The following is a 23143-nucleotide window of genomic DNA, read 5'->3' as shown; positions in this document are numbered from 1 at the left end:
TGACCAGGTATTAAAGACAAGGTAGGTGAGGACACAATCATGTACTATGTCCCTGATGTCAGAGAACATTTCACTGCATTTCACTGTCTACACCTGTTGTATTTGGCACATGTGACAAGTAACATTTGATTTGATTTGATTTTTTATTTGAACAAGGCCCATCTGGGCATGTAGAACATTCCAATCACAACTGTTAATGCCAGTTGTGACCAGATTATACTGCCCCCAAGAAAATCCCGTAAATCTTTCTTACCTCTTACCTAAACACACTCTTTAGAGGTTTGTAGAATTGTTGTCCATTATAATTCACATTATACAGAGTATACAAAATATTAAGAACACCTTTTCTTCCTATTACATAGACTGACCAGGTGAAACTAAGTATCTGTTATTGAGGTCACTTGTTAAATCCACTTCAATCAGTGTAGATGAAGGGGGGGATACAGGTTAAAGAAGGATTTTTAAGCCTTGAGACATGGATTGTGTATGTGTGCCATTCAGAGGGTGAATGGGCAAGAAAAACATGTATGTGTCTTTTGAACTGGGTATGGTAGTAGGTGCCAGGCACACCGGTTTGTGTCAAAAACTGCAACGCCACTGGGGTTTTCCATGCTCAACAGTATCCCGTGTGCATCAAGAATGGTCCACCACCCATAAAACATCCAGCCAACTTGACACACCTGTGGGAAGCATTGGAATCAACATGGGCCAGCATCCCTGTGGAATGCTTTCAACAGCTTGTAGAGTCCATGCCCCAACAAATGAAGGGTGGTGGTGGTGGGGGGAAGGAGTGTGCAGCTGACTCTTTGTCCATCATATTTTAATCTAACAATTGTATTAGAATCTCCTACTGTGTAATCTGTTCATATGCATAGATGCAAGAATTTCACAAAATGTCAACAAGAACAAATAGGGTTCTGGACATTATTAGATCAGACTTAAACAGTATAATGATGGTCATGATGACACTCTTGTTAAATTGGTAATACTTGTGCAGAAATGAGATGTAAATCTTCCAATGAAAGTACTCAATAATGTCCTACATGAGTACTTTAGTTACTGGCAATTAATTATTTCTGCTTTGAACTACCAAGAAATCATGAGTTGGGTACTTTGTCCTCTTATCTGTAGACATTAAGGGCAGAGCAATCAAACCCAGAGCAGCTGATTGCTTCCTGTGTCTGTCGCAGTTTAGAGTTTTTCTTCGTGAATCTTGTTCTGGAGGCAGCTCTGCAGAGTGGTCACTAGCTGGCACAGCCACTGTCATAACATCTGATTTTACTCTTAACCACACTGCTAACCCTAATGCCTAACCTTAAATTAAGACCAAGAAGCATATGCTTTGTTTTCATTAATTTTTACAATGGAGCCAATTTTGACTTTGCAGCAGGCCTATCTAAAGGGAAATCACTAAATTCTGCCTCCAGGACAAGACTCATAACAATAAACGTCAACCTGTATATCTGTCACTGTAGTAAAGTGAAACATGTCCTCAATCATTCTGATTTTTTTGTGTGATAACATGCCACTCCCTTTATTCCCAAGGAGCCAGATGTCTTCACATTGCCCATCTGTACTATTCTTGACCATTCCCTCCCTACCACCCTCCAGTCCCACTCTGACTCTGGGTACCCTTTGTAAGCAACCCTGTAAGCAAATGCAATCTGCCTCCATTGGCTTTGCCTGCCCCCTGTCTCTCCTGACCTTTCCTGTGCATATTCATGAGGCTTCCTGTCGCCGTGTGTGTGCCTGTACAGCTGCTTGGTTCTGAACTGTGTGTGGAGAGAGGGAGGGAGAGAGAGAGACGGAGAAAGGGGGACGAGTGAGCAGGGAACAGCAGCAGGTCTGGAGGCTTCAGCCATGTCAGTTTTCTCTACAACGCTGGACAGACGATGAGAAGAGAGGAACCATGGCCTTGTCACTGAGTGCAGATGAAGAGGATTATGATTCAGAATCTGAACAGGTCAGAGAACAGAACATTAGCCACGTTGGGTTTCTAATCTGCATGCTGTTTTGTCTTTCTCGGGGGGGGCTTTAGACCAGTAATCCTGTGAGTAGAATGTATTTTCTCTCCCTGCCTTCTATCTCTTTCTTTTCTCTATCCCCACTCACTCAGTACCATAAGCAGGAATAGGATAATAATTTGACTAGGGAATGGATGGAAAAGGGAAACATGGTTTGTTGTTTTGGTAAGAGAACTAATCCACCGGGCAAGAGATAGCTATTTAAGAGGTCATACAGACACCTTCTCCTGTCCCTGGCTCATGTTGTTGTATCCAGATGACCTATCTCAGACCCTAGCAAGAAAAGAATGAGCTGCTCACCAAAGTAGTTAGTTGATCCCAATAATTGCTTGGCTTTAAATGTGATCCAGAATCCTCTCACCTTAGGAACACACCTTTCTCAACAAAAACCCTGAAGAGGACACAATGAATATACATTGTCCCCCTCTGTTGTCTACCAGCTATTTGTCACACACTGACCTGTCAGATTGTGTTCTTGGTCAAGTTACTGTGATCATGGAAGAGGATCGGTCATTGTGACTGGTATTTTTGTGTGAACAGTCAGGGTGTGAGAGAGTAGTGTAGCATGACTATACATGTGAGGCCTTTCACTACACTTCACCTGAGGCTCAGTGTTGACTTTTTCTAAAACTAAAGTAAATAGATTACGCTAAATCAGACCATGCCTGATGTAGCACCATTGTCACATTCAGGTCTAGCTCTCTGGACAGACATACTTATTCCTTCCGTGTTTAACTGCTCATACTCACACCTAACCATGCTCTGTGCCTTTAAGAGGGCTGGAGGCAATGTTATTTTGCAGGAACCGAACTGGGGAGGGGGATGGGGAGAGGGAACAATGAGCTGCTCTTACAGCGGTTGATCGCTCTTGCCTGTTTGGAGACTTTTAGTTGTACATTACGCGACAATAGTGTTGAATGATTAACCGATATGTCGTTTTTTTCGGTTATTAAACAACAAATTGAGCGACATTGGTTCAGTTACTTGAATTTCATTTAGTTATGTTTATTGTGAGCCCATGGTGTCTTCTCAAGGGAAATAAAATAATTTACGAGAGAATTCAAGTCAAGAAGTATGCGGGACGCTGGGTTGAAGGGAGTTGTAGTTTTCATGAAGCAAATAATCAACATAGTTTAGCGCATAAACATGGTATTTAACTACACACAGTAGCTAGGTTTCCATCCAATTTGCGACAGATTTAAATGCGAATATTCTAATATTCAGTATGCACATTTTCCCACCAGAGATGTTTATATCAAACGGACTTTTTGCGGATAAGAGGCTGGCGTCATGACGTAGCGCACATACAAATAATTTACCATCGGTCCTATGTACCGAATGAAAAAGTTAAATGGGTTTCCATCGCATTTTCAACTCTGAGGGCTTTTTCACAAGTGTTATTATATAGCAAATGTGACCACTCTTGTCTTGGCATATGCGCTCTAGCTAACAGCTCGCAGATACAGTGCGTGTAGGCGACCTACATTGAGATTATTATGGATGAGCGCTATTATTTGTATTTGTCAAACGGCAGCCAAGCATCGATCATCATGTCACCAGAATAAGACCATCGATATTTATTGTAAAGAAGCATCAAGCTCATCACCGTGCACATTTACTACCCTGTGAAGTTCATAATGTGTCGACCCCTTTCTGTGTTTACAAACATTGCCGTTTGTGGCAGAACAAGGGAGAGTTCTAGAACGCCGCAAAAAAAGCCTTTATTTACATCTTGTTTGAGTGCATTTCATAATACAATCAAGAACCAAAACTTAATTGGAAGGGTATGAGAACCCCCCCCCCCCAAAAAAAAATATATTTTATTTAGAAGTAATAACATAAATGTATGTTGAATGGGTGCAGATGGAGATGGTTTCTTACTGCCGCAAAGAGTCACGTGCATCTGTGTACTGGAAAAGTGTATAGTATTCCAGCTGTAGCCTAATAAACTGCATCCTTTCCTGAGTCGTAATGGGAGGACCACACAACATATCATCACGTGACTCCAAGTTTATTTCCATGTGATGGTTGTTATATCAATATTTGCGCATAAAGGCGTTTCCACCGACATTTCTCAGTGTCAGATAACTTTAACGCCTGCTACAGGTTAGATACACACAGACCGCATAGACTTTGAGAGAGGAAAGTACACAATATGACGATGAGAGGGACAAACATTTCGTGAAAGTATGTGTAACAGTATAACTTTAGTCCGTCCCCACGCCCGAACCAGGGACCCTCTGCACACATCAACAACAGTCACCCACGAAGCATCGTTACACACCGCTCCACAAAATCCGCGGCCCTTGCAGAACAAGAGGAACCACTACTTCAAGGTCTCAGAGCAAGTGACGTCACCGATTGAAACACTATTTAGCGCGCACCACCGCTAACTAGCTAGCCGTTTCACATCGTTACATATGCCTCATCTATTTGATGAACTAGTCAAATTATTTGTCAGACAGCTCTGCAGCATATTTAGGCATGCAACCTAGCTAAGGGTTAGTTCGAATTTTATCTCCCCCCTCAGAATGAACTCAAAATAATATTTATGACCACAAATAACAATATCGATCCTGTGTTTATAAACGTGGATATCGACTATGCCACTTCAGCATGCTCACAGTTGATGACACACAGGCTTATGGGCCAATGCACCAAACAACCAATAAACTGAGTATACTGACCTTGTGTGCTTCAATATCATGGTTTGCGTTGTCAGCACCAAAATGAATTATTGATCATAGTATGCTGATGGAAAAACGTATGTAATGGCTTTACACCCCCTGCTGTATTGTCGATAAAGGGTTACCTGTTTAACAGAACACCGATGGTGTTCTTTAATGGAAGCGCCTCTAACATAATCCAGGAAGAATCAGGTATTCCGCAGGGCAGATGTTTAGGCCCCTTTACTTTTTTCAATCTTTACTAACAACATGCAAGTGTGTCTGTATGCGGATGACTCAACACTATATACGTCAGCTACTACATTGAGTGATATGACTGCACCACTTAACAAAGAGCTGCATTTAGTTTCAGAATGGATGGCAAGGAATAATTTAGTCCTAAATATTTCAAAAAATAAAATCAATTGTATTTGGGACAAATCATTCACCAAACCTGAACTAAATCTTGTAATGAATAATGTGGAAAATGAGCAAGTTGAGGTGAATAAACTGCTTGGAGTAACACTGCATTGTAAACCTGCATGGTCAAAACCTATTGATACAACAGTGGCTAAACTGGGGAGAAGTCTGTTCAAATAAAGCACAGCTCTGCCTTCTTAAAAACACTATCAACAAGGCAGGTCCTACAGGCCTTAGTTTTGTCACACCTGATTATTGTTCAGTAGTGTGGTCAGGTGCTGCAAAGAGGGAATTAGGAAAATTACAATTGGCTCAGAACAGGGCAGCACAGCTTCCCCTTAAATGTACACTGGGAGCTAATATCAATGATATGCATATCAGTCTCTCATGGCTCGAAGTGGAGGAGAGATTGACTTCATCACTACTTGTTTTTGTAAGAGGTGTTGACAAGCTGAATGTACCGAGCTGTCTGTTTAAACTACTAACACACAGTTCGGACACCCATGCATACCCCACAAGACACCAAAGGTCTCTTCACAATCCCCAAGTCAAGAACAGACTATGAGAGGAGCACAGTACTACATAGAGCCACGATTACATGGAACTCTATTCCACATCAGGTAACTGATGTAAGCAGTATAATCAGATGTAAAAAATAAATAGAAAACGGGTAAAAATACAGGGACTGTGAATAGAGACAAAAAGGCACAGACACGCATACGCACACAAGCGCTAGCACACGCCCTCTACACACACGTACATTGTAATGTTGTTGTATGGTGGTATTATACATTTTGTATTGTAGATATGTGGTGGTGTAATAATGTTATAATGTACAGTTTATCTTATGTTTTATATGTAAGTGCCTAAATGTGTTTGGACCCCAGGAAGAATAGGCAGCAGCTAATGGGGATCCCTAATTAATTCAAATAAAAAGACTGTCAATCTCGACAAACATAACATTTATCCCACCCTACCTTGAAGGCCTACCCAGTATTGAAGGTTTGGTTTGACAATCTCTGAATATCATTAAACGTTTTGGTGTTTTTTAACAGATGTTTATTTCCATTCATCAAATGACCGTGATGCACAATTTGGATTGATTAGATTTTTATTTGCCAGTAAAAAATAAAAATGCACAATACAGAGTACAACTATTTTTTAAAGTGACTGGGATTACACCATAACGTCGGGGCTTATTTCCATTGTGGTCCCTATTTGTTTTCACATAGACACATTTACAGACATTCTACTGTTCACACATAAGCCAGCTTTTGACATTCTTTTAAAAAGTGGTTATGGTTGCTATGCCTTTAAGTTCCTGTGGTAGTTTGTTCCACTCAACAGTGCCAGTATATACAAATGTGTTCTTACCAGTTAGACTCTTACATTTAAAACAGTGAATATTAGTGTCTCTGGCTCTAGTATTATGCTGATGGACATCTCTGACAAATGTAAACATTTTTGGTTGGTACCAGGGGGCTGAGTCTGATAATTCTGTGGACCAGACCAAGTTGAATTAATTCTACTATTTCTTTCTACAGATAGCCAGCCTAGCTGCTTGAAATGCTCAACCTCCAGATGGGGAGAGGGGGAGTTTAAGTACAATTCTTACATGCTTGTTTTTGCTGGTCTGTATCTTATTCTTTAGATGTTTGGGGCTGCTGGTGAACCATGATGTTGCAGGCATTATCAACGCGACACTGGACTAGCACACTTGGCAGAGTCTTTAGGGTGTCTATAGCTAGGGCTCCATCCAATTGGCAGCAGATTTTCATGCGAATATTCAAAAATCTGCATAAAAACAATATGCACATTTTCAGAGTTGTTTCCATCAAATTGACTTGTTGCAGATAAAAGTCTGTGCATAAATACATAGTGCACATGAAAATTACTTTTGCGGTTACATTCCCATGTACGGTTAAAGTTAAATAGGTTTCCATCACATTTGTCACAAAAAAATGTGTCGGTATAGCAAATGTGCCCAGCCTGGTATTGGCACTTTGTATTTGCCAACCATTGATCATCATGTCACCAGAATAAGACCCTAGATATTTATTGAGCATCATGCTCATCCCGTGCACTTTCACCACCCTGTGAAGTTCATCATTTATTTAACCTGTAGCCTAATAAATTACAACCGTTCCCAAATCATAGTGGGAGGACCACACAACATACCATCACGTGACTCCAAGTTTACTTGTATAATATGATAAAATAATCATGTCTAATCCTGATTGGTTAAAACATATTACCACCGGCTAAATCTATGATGCTAAAATGCCTGTTTACTCTGTTCCATCTGACTGCGCCATCCACTGTCTCATCAGCCCAGCCAGGCAATTGATAAACTTGATCTTCACTATAAAAAGTATCTAGACATTCTCACATTTCTTTTAAACTAACATTTTGTTTTCAACTGCAGAGATATGTATAAACCTTGCTGTCTGTCTCTCCAACAATTTGTAACATTGTTTCAATATTCAAATTTGATCTCCAGCTGTCCAAAAGTAATGAACTTAGGAGTCGGGACTAGACAAGGCAGGCAGGCAGCGTTTCTCAGCTAGTCAAATTCATGAATCAGCTGGCATCATTTTTATGGATATATACAAAGAAATGTAAATTGTAAAAAAGTCAAACGAAATGAAGTGCAGCTAGTTTGCAGTCTTTCCAGCTTCAGTTTGGAGTGATTTTGTTATCTGTGTTGTTGGTTAGCTGTTGTTGGCTAGCTCCTCTGAACAACAGTGTCCTGACGAGTAAGCACATGTTCTATGCCAGGTGAAATTGTGCCTCATTAGCTCATTGTTATGGATGTATCCATATAAATATTGGCACAAAATGTATATATTGACAAAATGTAATTCTAGCATCCTCAAAATGGCTTCAGATGAACCAGGTTTCCATCCAATCTTTTTATGTGAGTCAAGTACATGCCGGATATAAAATGGCACGACAGTCCTGATGGAAGCAGCAAATGTCAGTATTTTGTTGACAAAACAAAATACGCTAGACAAGGTGGGATCTTTTTGTGTCAGTAAAATGTGTTATGTGCAAAATAGTGGTTATTTAAGTGATAATTCCCAAAAAGACATGTTTGGCAAGGGTGTTGCAAACCGCATGCCTACATTAGACTTTTGAAGTAGCCTAATCAGATTAAAACATTGACTGGTTGTGTGTTTATGCCACACACAAAAGGTCAAACATTTAAAAGGTAAATTACAAATATTTAGCTTATTTTGAAGCATTAGGTTCTAGGTGTGCTAGGAATAGGTGCTCGTATTGGAGGAGGCAGAGTGCACGTTATGCTTCCGGCAGGCCCAGTTATTCAGATACCATGCTGACCACACCGCCTGCGTCTCGTGCGTTGCAAAATAAATGTACACATACATGTTAATCAATCATTGCACCCACATTGCTCGCGCATTTCAATAAGCGTCTGCGTAGCCGGGCGCTTAAATAGAACTTGGTTCTATTTGTGATGCTTGACGTGTTGCAAGTCACACCTCTCCCATCTCCTCATTGGTTTTTATTATACATTATACCCACGTGGGTGATTGAAAGATGAACTGCGGTTCACACTCCAGTCCAGTTGGTGATGGTAATGCACCTTGCCAACCGCCATATAAAGTCAGAAGAAGAAGAAGCCTGGCTGTGTCAGTCGATTGTAAGTTAAACTTAGGCGTCACACTACCCATGAAGGAATACCTAAGACACATTTTTACTGTCAGTCATTAGCGTCCGTTTAGAATCTATGTTCCTTTTTTGTCGGAATAAAACAGGATATAATGAGGACTAGATAAAATATGTCTTGCATGTAATGGACATAAAGAACTGGTCTTGTATGTGTGTGTGTATATATAGTTGAAGTCGGAACTTTACATACACCTTAGCCAAATACATTTAAACTCAGTTTTTCACAATTCCTGACATTTATTCCTAGTAAAAATTCCCTGTCTTAGGTTAGTTAGGATCACCACTTTATTTTAAGAATGTGAAATGTCAGAATAATAATAGAGAGTGATCTATTTCAGCTTTTATTTATTTCATCACATTCCCAGTGGGTCAGAAGTTTACATACACTCCGTTAGTATTTGATAGCGTTGCCTTTTAAATGGTTCAACTTGGGTCAAACTTTTCGGGTAGCCTTCCACAAGCTTCCCACAATAAGTTGGGTGAATTTTGGCCCATTCCTGCTGACAGAGCTTGTGTAACTGTGTTAGGTTTGAAGGCCTCCTTGCTCGCACATGCTTTTTCAGTTCTGCCGACAAATGTTCTATAGGATTGAGGACAGGGCTTTGTGATGGCCACTCCAATACCTTGACTTTGTTGTCCTTAAGCCATTTTGCCACAACTTTGGAAGTATGCTTGGGGTCATTGTCCATTTGGAAGACCCATTTGCGACCAAGCATTAACTCAATCAATCCCAGAACAGCAGCAAAGGATAGCAAAGACACTGATGTCTTGAGATGTTGCTTCAATATATCCCAGGATAGCAAAGACACTGATGTCTTGAGATGTTGCCTCAATATATCCCAGGATAGCAAAGACACTGATGTCTTGAGATGTTGCCTCAATATATCCCAGGATAGCAAAGACACTAATGTCTTGAGATGTTGCTTCAATATATCCATCATCTCATGATCTCTATTTTGTGAAGTGCACCAGTCCCTCCTGTACCCCCACAACATTATGCTGCCACCGTGCTTCACGGTTGGGATGGTGTTCTTCGGCTTGCAAGCCTCCTCCTTTTTCCTCCAAACATAACGATGGTCATTATGGCCAAACAGTTCTATTTTTGTTTCATCAGACCAGAGGACATTCAAAAAGTACGATCTTTGTCCCCATGTGCAGTTGCAAACCATAGTCTGGCTTTTTTATGGCGGTTTTGGAGCAGTGGCTTCTTCCTTGCTGAGCGGCGTTTCAGGTTATGTCGATATAGGACTCGTTTCACTGTGGATATAGATACCTTTGTACCTGTTTCCTCCAGCATCTTCACAAGGTCCTTTGCTGTTGTTCTGAGATTGATTTGCACTTTTCGCACCAGAGTACGTTCATCTCTAGGAGACAGAACGCGTCTCCTTCCTGAGCGGTATGACGGCTGCGTGGTCCCATGGTATTTATATTTGCATACTATTGTTTGTACAGATGAATGTGGTACCTTCAGGCATTTGGAAATTGCTCCCAAGGATGAACCAGACTTGTGGAGGACTATAATTTTTTCTGAGGTCTTGGCTGATTTCTTTAGATTTTTACATGATGTCAAGCAAAGAGGCACTGAGTTTGAAGGTAGGCCTTGAAATACATCCACAGGTACACATCCAATTAACTCAAATGATGTCAATTAGCCTGTCAGAACCTTCTAAAGCCATGACATCATTTTCCGGAATTTTCCAAGCTGTTTAAAGGCACAGTCAACTTAGTGTATGTAAACTTCTGACCCACTGGAGTTGTGAAATAATCAGTCTGTAAACAATCGTTGGAAAAATTACTTGTGCCATGCACAAAGTAGATGCCCTAACCGACTTGTCAAAACTATAGTTTGTTAACAAGAAATTTGTGGAGTGGTTGAAAAACGAGTTTTAATGACTCAACCTAAGTGTATGTAAACTTCCGACTTCAAGGTCCTAAACGATATCATAACCGCCATCGATTAGAGACATTACTGTGCAGCCGTATTCATCGACCTGGCCAAGGCTTTCGACTCTGTCAATCACCACATTCTTATCGGCAGACTCTACAGCCTTGGTTACTCAAATGACTGCCTCTCCAGGTTCACCAACTACTTCTCTGATAAGAGTTCAGTGTGTCAAATCAGAGGGCCTGTTGTCCGGACCTCTGGCAGTCTCTATGGGGGTGCCACAGGGTTCAATTCTCGGGCAGACTCTCTTCTCTGTATACATCAATGATGTCGCTCTTGCTGCTGGTGATTATCTGATCCACCTCTACGCAGACGACACCATTCTGTGTACTTCTGGCCCTTCTTTGGACACTGTGTTAACTAACCTTCAGACGAGCTTCAATGCCGTACAACACTCCTTCCGTGGTCTGCAACTGCTCTTAAATACAAGTAAAACTAAATTCATGCTCTTCAACCCATCGTTGCCCGCACCTGCCCGCCCGTCCAGCATCACTACTCTGGACGGTTCTGACTTAGAATACGTGGACAACTACAAATACCTAGGTGTCTGGTTAGACTGTAAACTCTCCTTCCAGACTCACATTAAGCATCTCCAATCCAAAATTACATCTAGAATCGGCTTCCTATTTCGCAACAAAGCATCCTTCACTCATGCTGCCACACATACCCTCGTAAAACTGACCATCCTACCGATCCTCGAATTGGGTGCAGTCTATCACAGTGCCATCCGTTTTGTCACCATAGCCCCATATACTACCCACCACTGCGACCTGTACGCTCTCGTTGGCTGGCCCTCGCTTCATACTCATCGCCAAACCCACTGGCTCCAGGTCGTCTACAAGTCTCTGCTTGGTAAAGCCCCGCCTTATCTCAGCTCACTGGTCACCATAGCAGCACCCACCCGTAGCACACGCTCCAGCAGATCTATCTCACTAGTCACCCCCCAAAGCCAATTCCTCCTTTGGCCGCCTATCCTTCCAGTTCTCTGCTGCCAATGACTGGAACGAACTGCAAAAATCACTGAAGCTGGAGACTCATATCTCCCTCACTAGCTTTAAGCACCAGCTGTCAGAGCAGCTCACAAATCACTGCACCTGTACATAGCCCATCTGTAATATAGCCCATCGAACTACCTCATCCCCATACTGTAGTTATTTATTCATCTTGCTCCTTTACACCCCAGTATCTCTACTTGCACATTCATCTTCTGCACATCAATCACTCCAGTGTTTAATTGGTATAATGTAATTACTTCGCCACCATGGCCTATTTATTGCCTTACCTCCCTTATCTTACCTCATTTGCACACACTGTATATAATTATTTTCTACGGTGTTATTGACTGTATGTTTGCTTATTCCATGTGTAACTCTGTTGTTGTATGTGTTGAACTGCTTTGGTTTATTCTTGGCCAGGTTGCAGTTGAACTTGTTCTCAACTAGCCTACCTGGTTAAATAAAGGTGAAATACAAAATGAAACCCACACACCCACTCAGTCATTGTTTATGAAGTGGGTTATTTTAATCTTATTCTTTTGGCGCAGTTGTGGAGATGCCATGGACTTCTCTCCCTTTTGTGTGCATTGTTGTGGTGTGCTATGGTCCACTGAAGCCAGGCAGATGGTGAACCCTGTGACTTCCTCCCACAGCACTGGGATCCACAGTGAAACTGATCAGATAAGGCCCCCATCTCGGCCTAGTGTTTTAGGGCCTCGTCAAACAAACCTAACATTCCTAGCACATTAGTCAGCCAATTTACAGTAAGTGTTGGTAATCAGTCTGGGTCTATTATAGGTCAAGATGCTTTTGTAAACAATCACCACATTAGTGTTTCATAGGCCTACTTTTGACTCAGACGACTAGTTTTTTTTTTAAAGACGATACACATGTCTTAAAGATTGGAGTTATGATTTCTTGAAAGAGAGGCATAGGAGGAGGATCACTCCTCATTTTAGCCACCATATTTAGTACTTTCTCCTGTAATTCAGAGGTTTCACATAACATGGCCTGGATGGACCATACACTTGTTGATTAAACCAAATAAAAGATAAACAAACTCATGCCCCCTTGGCAGAACAGATATTTGAAGAACATCACTCTTTTCATAACTCACATACACAGAACACTTTGTTAAGCATTTTGTCATGCTAACGCTGTTGCACAATTAACTTGAATATTTGGAACAAGAGGGTATCGGCTACTTTATTCAAGGACTCCTTCAGGGGGAACAGGAGTTTGTTTGAGAGGAAAATAGGTCATATAGCACACGTGGGTTTCTAATAGTCCCACATTGATTGCTTTGGGGCGGCAGGGTAGCCTAGTGGTTAGAGAGTTGGACTAGTAACCGCAAGGTTGCAAGTTCAAACCCCCGAGCTGACAAGGTACAAATCTGTCGTTCTGCCCCTGAACAGGCAGTTAACCCACTGTTCCTAGGCCGTCATTGAAAATAAGAATTTGTTCTTAACTGACTTGCCTAGTTAAATAAAGGTAAAATAAAAATTGGTGATCTGTTGTGTTGGATATAATGTTGTAGAGATTTCTGTTTAAAGCTCTCTAAAAAATCAGAGGAATTTCAACATTTTAAGACAATGCCAGGAATGTGCCAATCACACTTGAATGTTGCGCAATGCTGATAGTCATAGCATTTGTAGCCTCAGCCCTCCTTCTGATGTCTTCCTTGTACACCTTTCCATACACTCCTTGGTTGAACAGATTTCTTCGGAAAACCATCAGATTGTAGTCTGTTTCCCATTTCCAGTTGGATGTTGCGTCAACAACAACCGTGTATGCTTGAGAATCTGTTTAGGATCTGGAGTGATGCTTGAGGAGGGCCAAAGATGAGACGAAGGTGAAAGGTTATTATAACAACTCTCTTTCCAGACCTGAAGAAAAGCTTTCTGGTGAAGGATCGTCTTGTGGTATGTCTCTCCAGGGACATCTTATTCTAGGATTCATGAAGGAACACTTTGTTCTCAATGACCCTGGAATAGGGGTTTTCTTCTCTCTCTTTAAGCCCTCTGCAAGAATTCCATCTGCTTTTATATGATGGCGGTTTGGTCCTTATTAGCTATATCTGTTCCAGGAGGATGGTTATGTAAGGGCTGTGACGTGGCAATGTTTCTCAGTATTTGTTTGGGAGTGGAAGGTTTTCACTGTTGTGTATTAATCCTTAACTGAGGAGCATTGCCAGGTGGTAAGACATCTTTTGTGGACCTGTGTGTGTTGCTGTCTTGTGATTTAGTTTCTTTAATGGATGGACCTACTGGCTCACACAGGGGTAGATAATTTTGCCAGAAATACACACGCAAACCTCCAGATTAAAACATTCATATTTGACACCATGCAATTGGTTGTACCTTTTATTTTGTAGAGTAGGTGGTGTAAACAGCGTATCAGTCTTATAGATGTCCTTTGCAGGAGGCAGGACATAATGCTCGACTGGGACTGAGTGACAAGCAGCAGATTCTACACTACACTAATCGATCTCACCCCATAAACAGTGTTTTTAGTGCCAGTAAGAACAGCTTCCAGAGGAATGAATGACCCAATCTACAGTAGCACATTCAACTCTGTTTTTCCAGTGTGTCTCCTAGGGCCTGAAGCGATATTTGTACTTTATGAGAAAATAAAGTAACAGTTTTAGTACTGCCAGAGGAGCCATGAAAATGTTCAATTTCAAAACAATCCTAACCTCTCCACAGCCCTCCCATTTAAAGATAAAGTACAATATGTCTCTGCTAGTTATCATCTCCTTTCATTATTCTATTCAAATGGTTAGGAAAAGCAGGGGAACTGTGTTGCCAAGGAAACACTCGCCTCTGCAGCAAAAAATACATTTCTCAGTAATGGCGTAGGGAATATCTCATGTTTATTGTTCTGGTGGCTCTAGGCTCGGGTAAAGAGCATTGAAATTAATTTTTACCTGTGAACCTCTAACTATTTGTGGTGTCACGGGGTGGGAGAGAATCTTTTTATTTTCTTGGACAGAGGCTGATTTACAGATTTGGCATTTAGAGAGGTTTAGAAAGGTACTGTATGTGGCTCGCGGCCGGTGTCTTCAGTGCAGTACTGTTTCACTAGCTTTATGACTGTCAGGAGTAGACCATACTAGATGTTGTGTGTTCCATAATGAAACAGAATGTAGGTTACTGTCTTAGGCAATAGTGCCCATTTGAATATCCTTTCTAAAGTAGTTTCCAAATACTCAGGTTTGAATATTGGTTGGAGAGGACCAGGGAGCCAATGACCGGACTCAAAAAGTCTACTTCCAGGGACAAGAGCTAATGGATGTTTTAACATAAATTGTATTATTTTTCTCTCTGCAGCAACGAGAAGCCAACCGGCCAAAGCCCAAGATGGGGACTTCAGCAGCGGTCAAGCTGCCGTCCAATCGCAGTGCGTCTGGCGCCAGACGCAGGAGAACACGCTGCCGAAAGTGTGAGGCCTGCCTCCGAACTGAGTGTGGAGAATGTCACTTCTGTAAAGACATGAAGAAGTTTGGAGGACCTGGGCGCATGAAGCAGTCCTGTATCATGAGGCAGTGCATTGCAGTGAGTAAAGCCATAGTAACCACACAGGCTTTTCATCATTCATACTATTTAGCAGATTGTTCAGTTAGCCTATATTGTCTTATCCAGTGCTACAGTGCTGTGTCACAAATGCAATGAAAACCATAAGACAGGTTCACAGTTCAGGTTCTGAAAGAATGGTCAGTGTAAGCAAGAACCAACCAGAAGTACAATGATACAGAGCGAAACCTCAGGAAGTGAGTGCTAACATTTTTATTTTTGCAACATTATGACTCATTCATGTGTCAAAGGTCTCTCGATTCTGTTGAGTCCATTCAGTGGATATTTGTCTGCGGCTTTTGGCATAGTCGCCAATGTCTGTTAATGATTTTCCTAAAACAGGAAACAGAATGACCAGTAGCAGCTTATCAACACTATTTGCAAATATTATTGCACAGCGGCATAATGGAGACACTGTGTGTGTTACTGTCAATGAGTTTGACAGTTGTCAGTGAATGTGTTTTTGTATTTGTCCTTTGCAGCCTGTCCTGCCCCACACAGCTGTGTGTGTGGTGTGCGGAGAAGCAGGGAAGGAGGACACATTGGAGGAGGAGGACAAGTTCAACGTCATGCTCATGGAGTGCTCCATCTGCAATGAGATTGTCCACCCCAACTGCTTAAAGGTGAGACAGAATGAGCATGTCGAGTCGTGATTGAACACAACCATGACTGAACACGAGGCCAAGCCTCCACCTGATGAGTTTGATGATTCCTTATTTGTGTGAGTGAGATTCACCTGAATGTTTATGATACGGTTGAGTGATTTATATGCTTTGACACACAAATGAAGGCAAAATCCTGGAATGTTTGCCTTTGTACTAACGGCAGGTGATTCACTGTGTTTTGACTGTCAAATAGTTTTACAAGGCAACTTGATGAGTCATTGGTGTGGCGGGGACTTCCTGTTGTTGTTTGACACTGAATCACCTCATCACTTTCCCTCCTCCAGCCAGACTTGCAGTAGGCTGAGTCCAGTTGAAATCACATGATGCTTGAATACGACTTTACAGTGTTGTCGACATTGCTGGGTGGAGCCGGATGCAAATCAAATGCAAAGCTGCCCATGCACTCTTAGGAGCCATTCAGCCAAAGCATAACATGTCATAGCATGTCCTTGCTCAAACCTGTTCTAATGAAGTGAAGTTGTGAACTACATCAGATATTAGGAACACAGCCTTTGTGTTTGTTGTATTCCAGGCACATAACACACTTATGGTAAGGTATTTCCGAAGAATATTGATTTTTCATTGTTAGAGGAGGTTGTTTGCTAGAGTTTCTCACTTTTTAAATGTGTCAGAAAATAAAGTGTTAAACTGCCTCACACAAAGAGGTGACAACAGTCACTTTCAGTTCCCTGTTAATTTCTCTCTGTGCTGAACACATTGTACATTAGACTGACTCCCCTTCTGCCCTTTTCGTCTTAACTCTCTCTTTTACTTCATGCTTTTCAGGTAAAAGATGCTTCTGGCGTGGTGAACGATGAACTTCCTAACTGTTGGGAATGTCCCAAATGCAACTACGCTGGGAAAACCGGAAAAGTGAGTACCTACAAATGTAGGATCTTAATTTGAGCCAGTTTGCTTACAGCAGGAACTTAATCCTGCAGCTAAAGGATATGTGGATTATAGTTAATTGATACTTTGTAGCGGTTGATACATTTGAAATTATAAACCTCAATTTCAATAGAAGTTTTAAATGTTCTGCTTTGCAGGACAGTTCTCCTGCAACAGGATGATCATACATCTGTATATCATTTTAAGGACTTACTGTAGGCAGCCCATCATAGAATACTATATATTCTCAAATTCATAAGCATTAATATGAAATTGATATTTTAGTTTCCCCTTTCTCCAAAGATAAAGTATAAACCAATTTTGTCATCTGATGTTGGATTAGGAAACAGTGCTGTGAACCATCTTTGGAAAACACTCCAAATAATTATTCTTTAACGTCAGAGGCATTTCATAATGTCTTTACTTTGTGGTTTCTTACTTCCTGTTCATCTACTTACTATATCACATGGTTCAATGCCCTGTGTCTGTTACACGGGAAGGAAACAAACATCTAATTCTCTAGTAGTGGCACAGTCACAGTCTAAGTAGTTTACAATGTCTGACTTGTTTCACCATTGAAACAAGTACAGTATCTCAGTTTGGTGACCCTGTCGTGATAGGCGAAATATATAAAGTTGTCTTCCCTGTTTTTCCACCTTTTGGTCTGCAAGCAAAAAAGGGGACCAGGGTTCAAGTATGCGTCTAACCTCCCTGGCTCCCTGCTGAAGGAGCAGAAGGCAGTCAAGGAGGAGGGTGAGGCCACATCTACGTCTACAGCCAAGAGAAAGCCTGAGGGGGATGATATCTCAAGATACAGACCTGAGGAACGGGAGCCCCTCCACAGACACCCCCCTGTCCTGACCCCCAGCACCCTGCCTCGGCCCAGACCTGAGGACAAACTGAGGAAGAAGAGGAAGCTCTTCGACGATGACGAGGAAGAGGACTTCAGTGTGAGAAAGAAGGTAGACTCTGATTTCATAATGTGGTTTATGTTTCAGTGTCTGTTAGTATAATGTTACTCATTGACTATGCATGGCAATTTTCATGCTGTGCCAAGCAACTCCTTTTGTAAAATGTTTGGATGTTGATATGTGCTCTGGTATCCATAGTTGAACATGCTCTCTAACTAAACCTCCCTCTCCTCCACAGGGAAAGGCAGATGAACCTCTGTTCCCCAAACTCCTTCATCAGATCAAGACTGAGGAGGAAGACCAGGAGGAGGAAGTGGATGAGGAGGAGACGGACTCTCTGTTCTGGCGAGGCCTGGAGAGGAGAGATCGTTTAGAAGATACCGAGGACTGGGCAGAGGACGGGGATGGCAAAGACACAAAGACAAACTTTCCAAGGCCTCCTCTCAAAACTCCTGTTCTAGACAGTGACCAGTCTCACTGCAGCTCTCCACAGGCTGGCCCCAGCAGCGAGGGTGGCAGTGAACCCCAGGAGAAGGGCCCACGCCCCAAAGCGCGCCGCAAACGCCGTTTACCCAACAAGGAGCTGAGCAAAGCACTGAACCAGGAGATCCAAAAGACTGAGGACTGCCTAGCCAATGAGAACCGCCAGCCCCTCAAGGTGGAGCCAGAGAGTGAGAATGAGGAGCCCAAGAGGGGCTTCCGCATCGGCAGTGACCTGGGAGGGGAGCGCCCCCACCTCCGGATCAAGGAAATGAACGGCACCCCCTGGGAGCTGCGCCACTTCTATCCCAGCCAGATCACCCCTCTGGGCTTCAACAGGAGCTCCCCTGGCACCCGGCCCCTGCCCCCACGCTCCCCACCCAAGTGTGTCCAAATGGAGCGGCACGTAATCCGGCCACCCCCATCAGCCCCCCGCCGGACAGACTTCCCCTGGTGGACGGGAAGACCCATGCAGTTCAGCGAGAGGTCTGGATGAAGCTCTTTGGGCACTTCACACACAAGGAGCTGTGTGTCTGCATGCGTGTCTGCAAGACATGGAATAGATGGTGAGAGCTCTTACTATTTCCACTCATATTTTTACTTTACATTTAAGGGCCTATAAAACATCAAATAAAGATGCGTTATAAAAGTTGGGTCCCTGATAATTGTGCACCATTGTGCACGTCATCCATTTCGGATGATGTGTTACGTCCTGCATAAAAAAATTGTTAGGAATTCCAATTCGTAAAATATGTTACTAATTTGTAAGTGCTTAAGATCCCGTTCAATCTCTTTAACACTCACATTCAAATATACTAATTATCTAGAACTTTGTGAATTTTAGTCCAAGCCAGATAGACAATATAAATACACACTCACTATCTCTGACAGGTGCTGTGATAAAAGACTGTGGACCAACATCGATCTGAACCGTTGTAAATCTATCACTCCCCTCATGCTGAGTGGCATCATCCGCAGACAGCCCCTCTCACTGGACCTCAGCTGGACCAACATCTCCAAGAAGCAGCTGAGCTGGCTAATAAACCGCTTACCAGGTACATACCAGGAACACGTGAACCTGTGATCTATGGGAGAGGAAAATGTTTTGGCCAGACACCAGAGACTGTCCATATGTGATTGTGGCTCAGCGTTGAAACCCGTCTGACAGTACTTCGCTCTGTGTCTTGCAGGTCTGCGGGTGTTGCTGCTCTCAGGGTGCTCGTGGGTGGCTGTGTCTGCCCTCTGTACCTCTAGCTGCCCTCTGCTGCGCACCCTGGATGTGCAGTGGGTGGAAGGGCTCAAAGATGCCCAGATGAGGGACCTGCTCTCGCCCCCGACCGATAACAGACCAGGTAACCACCTGCAACAAGAGGGGAGAGTTAGGTGAAATTGACATGAGTGTATTATAGCAACCTCTGGTGGTTCTCCTGGGTGTGACAGGACTGGGAGGCTTTTCTTTCTAAAAACCCATTAAGAAGAAAAATGAGTGTATCTTAAGATAGTTCACGTTTAATTAATGGATGTTAACGAAAATGTATGAGATTACTCGCCATGTTTGACTGCGAGATGAGAAATCACTCCTGTTTTGTTCCTGCTCTCCACCCTCAGGTCAGTTGGACAACCGCTGTAAACTGAGGAACATCCTGGACTTGCGTCTGGCCGGGCTGGACATCACAGATGCCTCTCTGCGTCTGATTATCAGACATATGCCGTTACTTTCCCGACTGGACCTGAGCTACTGCAACCACATCAACGACCATTCGGTCAACCTGCTGACGGCCGCAGGGACCACAACCAGAGATTCACTCACAGAGATCAACCTGTCAGGTAGGAACCCTCAGTCAATCACACCACTCTCACAACCTCCGTATTAGCACTAGGGGCTAGAGTAATACAACAGCACAGAGGCTGCTTTTATTTACTATGCTGTCACTTGTTTATTTTTGGGGGCTTCCTTCGGAGGACAAAATGTAACTTTTTACAGCTTTTTCTTTTGTTGTTACATGTACATTCTAAACACATTTTAGATACATACCACTTATTTAAACTTTTTATTTTTTATTTTTTACAGTAGTTACATTATACAATTTTACATTATACATCGTGTTATCAGTCATAACTATTATAGAACAAGCTATTTCACTTATTTTTCTCTTAATATTAAAGAATATCGAAGATGTATTTATTTTCTGTCTTATCTTGATTTCAGTTATTTCTATAATAGTTTGCAAGTCTTTATGTTGCATTTAAGCCTCATAATATTCAATCCGGCTCTTCAGTTTCCTCATGCCTGGCTCTGTTTTTGTCTCCGCCTCAAGTTTGTAATAGGGTGACAGACCATTCCCTTACCTTCTTCAAGCGCTGTGGAAGCATCTGTCACATTGACCTGCGCTATTGCAAACAGGTGACCAAGATGGCCTGTGAACAGTTCATAGCAGAGATGTCTGTGAGTGTACAGTTTGGACTCAAAGAGGACAAATTACTGCAGAAACTCAGTTAGACATTGACATCAAGGCCAAACAGCAAAAAAGAACTACCCTTTGCACTAAATGGAGCAAGACAAGGTTTCCCCCATCAAGCCTGCACTGGTTGGTTTTGTATGTTTGTTTCTTCTTCATTGGAGAATCTACTGTGTTAGATTTGTGAACGAACAATGTCACATGAGTTGATGAGAGGAGCAGAAGTATGTAAATTAACAAGGGGGATGGTCAAAATGTTTGCATCAATGTCTTTCTGGATGTTACAAACCCATCCTTGTACTGAAAGGCAAAGATGTCCTGGACAGGAGATGGGGAGGGAAAACAAAGCATGCATTAGTTTCGTTTTGTGTTAAGATTGTACCTTTTTCAAAGGCTTGTGTTTGTTGGATTTAATTTGTTGGGGGATTTGTTTTCTATTACTTATACATGTTAAATGTTTAAGACATTTTTTTGTACAACAATAATTCACGCATTGGGCTAACATTTGACGTTATAGTGAAGCTTTATGTATGCAGTACCATACACACCCCAGATTTCAACTCTTACATCTGAATATTGACCTACAGTACTTTAAATCGGCTTGCCTTGACACCGATGGTAATATGTATTTTTGGATGCTATTTTTTTTAACCTGATATCATGTGCCAAATTCTGAAGGTGACATTACAAGTTAATGGTAGTTACTGACTTGGACTGGAATTAATTTAATACTTTACTTTAAAAAATGAACATAAGACTATTATTATGAAATAATACATGTTTTAAATGTTTAAGTAAATAAGAATTAAATAAATGTTGCAAATATGGTTAGGATAATGAATATATCTTGAAATTATTCAGTCAATAAATATTGACATAAGGAATGTTAGTCAAATGTATTTTTTCAATCTCTCAGTACCTTCTGCAACTTCCTATGTTTCGTACATATGTTAATCTGTTGTTTCACATGTTTTAGCACTCGAGCCCATAATGTGAGATTCTGTCAAGTAATTGAATCATCTGCTTTAAAGGGCCAATCCACATTTAAAACAAGAACAAAGCGTTCCCCGCCTCTGTTTTGGTAAAAGGCTGAGGGGCCTGGAGAAATATAATCCCTCTCAAATCGAAGACTTACAAGAATGCAAAGACTGACCATCCATGATATCATAATTATAGTTTTAACCATGTTTTGAGGCAATAGTTTGTTTACATTTGTTTACAAACATTGGAGGAATAAAAGCTTATATTTTGAGTTCTGATGGGATACGATAGTTGAACTAAGCTCATGAGGCATTTGTAAGGTATATTCAAGAATCAATGAGTATATTTCATGAATTTCTAATCCAAAAATTAGTGTAGTAACTGCAGACTGCCCCTTCACTGTTTCCACAGGTGCATACAGTCACAGTGGCCTCCACAGACTTGGCATGTAATGAGTTTCTTTGAAAGAGCATTTGATCATTCTATTTTTAATTCAAGATCGACTATCTATTCATTTTGTATTTATTTATATTAGTTATCATCCATAATTGTGATGTAATTATAATTTGCCATTTTCTGTTGACCGTGACCTACAATGTCACAAGTGAATGAGATTGGCCACCTTGAATACAGATGCACATGATGTAGTTGTTTATATTTGTAAATCTAAAATCTAGTGCTATGATTGTCATTAAAAGTATATTTCTATGTATAAAATGTATTTTCATATACTATAACATTATTTTTTTTACCCTCAGTTGTGTGGCCTTTTGATAGGGCACAGCAGAGAATTTCCTAAATGCCAGGGTAACTGGTGACCTCGGGTGGCTTAGCTTTCAATGAGCAGGAAAGGACATTGGTATATGGACCTTTCTGGAACCTTCTCACCCAACTCGGGTCATGTATTAACCATGTTCTTTAGTTTTACATTCAAACGTCTGTCACCTGGAAGCTGCTGTCTGCAGCTGTCCTCTCCTAGACAAAGGCCTAATCTGGCACTCTAAACACTAGTTCAACCTACAGCAGGTATTCCCAAACTGGGGTAGGCGCAATGCCGTCGGGGGTACGCCAAATAAAAATGTGATTCACATAAAAATGTAAAGTTTATTTTTAATTTTTAATCTTCACATTTTCAAACAGTCCATTTATATATTCCAACGGGGCTATACATTTTGGTGAGTTTTTTTCTCAACTGAGTAGCCTCGTTTCACTGCCAAAAATAAAATTAAACCATCTAGTGTTCAGCGAAATAACAACAATGTCAAATACAGGTAGCCTAGTCAAATAATTAACATCCAATCACATTAACCGTTACTCTCTCGCGGGAATTCCACTAAAGGTCCATATATAGCCAAATGTAGCTGCTGCTCATTCAGTTTGCTGGAAACATTTATAAATGGTTAAAAAAAAGTAAGGCCCTCATCCATAGAGACACATACCAGCT

The 23143-nt window shown here is 41.6% G+C and overlaps 1 pseudogene; it reads left to right on the top strand.

Moving 5' to 3' along the window:
• The first annotated feature begins 1758 nt into the window (after positions 1 to 1758).
• Positions 1759 to 22420, top strand: LOC115111514 (lysine-specific demethylase 2B-like; annotated as a pseudogene).
• The last annotated feature ends 723 nt before the right edge of the window (positions 22421 to 23143 follow it).

This window comes from Oncorhynchus nerka, linkage group LG27, assembly GCF_034236695.1.
Source record: "Oncorhynchus nerka isolate Pitt River linkage group LG27, Oner_Uvic_2.0, whole genome shotgun sequence".
NCBI classification, from domain to species: Eukaryota; Metazoa; Chordata; class Actinopteri; order Salmoniformes; family Salmonidae; genus Oncorhynchus; species Oncorhynchus nerka.
This window is presented reverse-complemented; position numbering and strand designations above follow the sequence as displayed.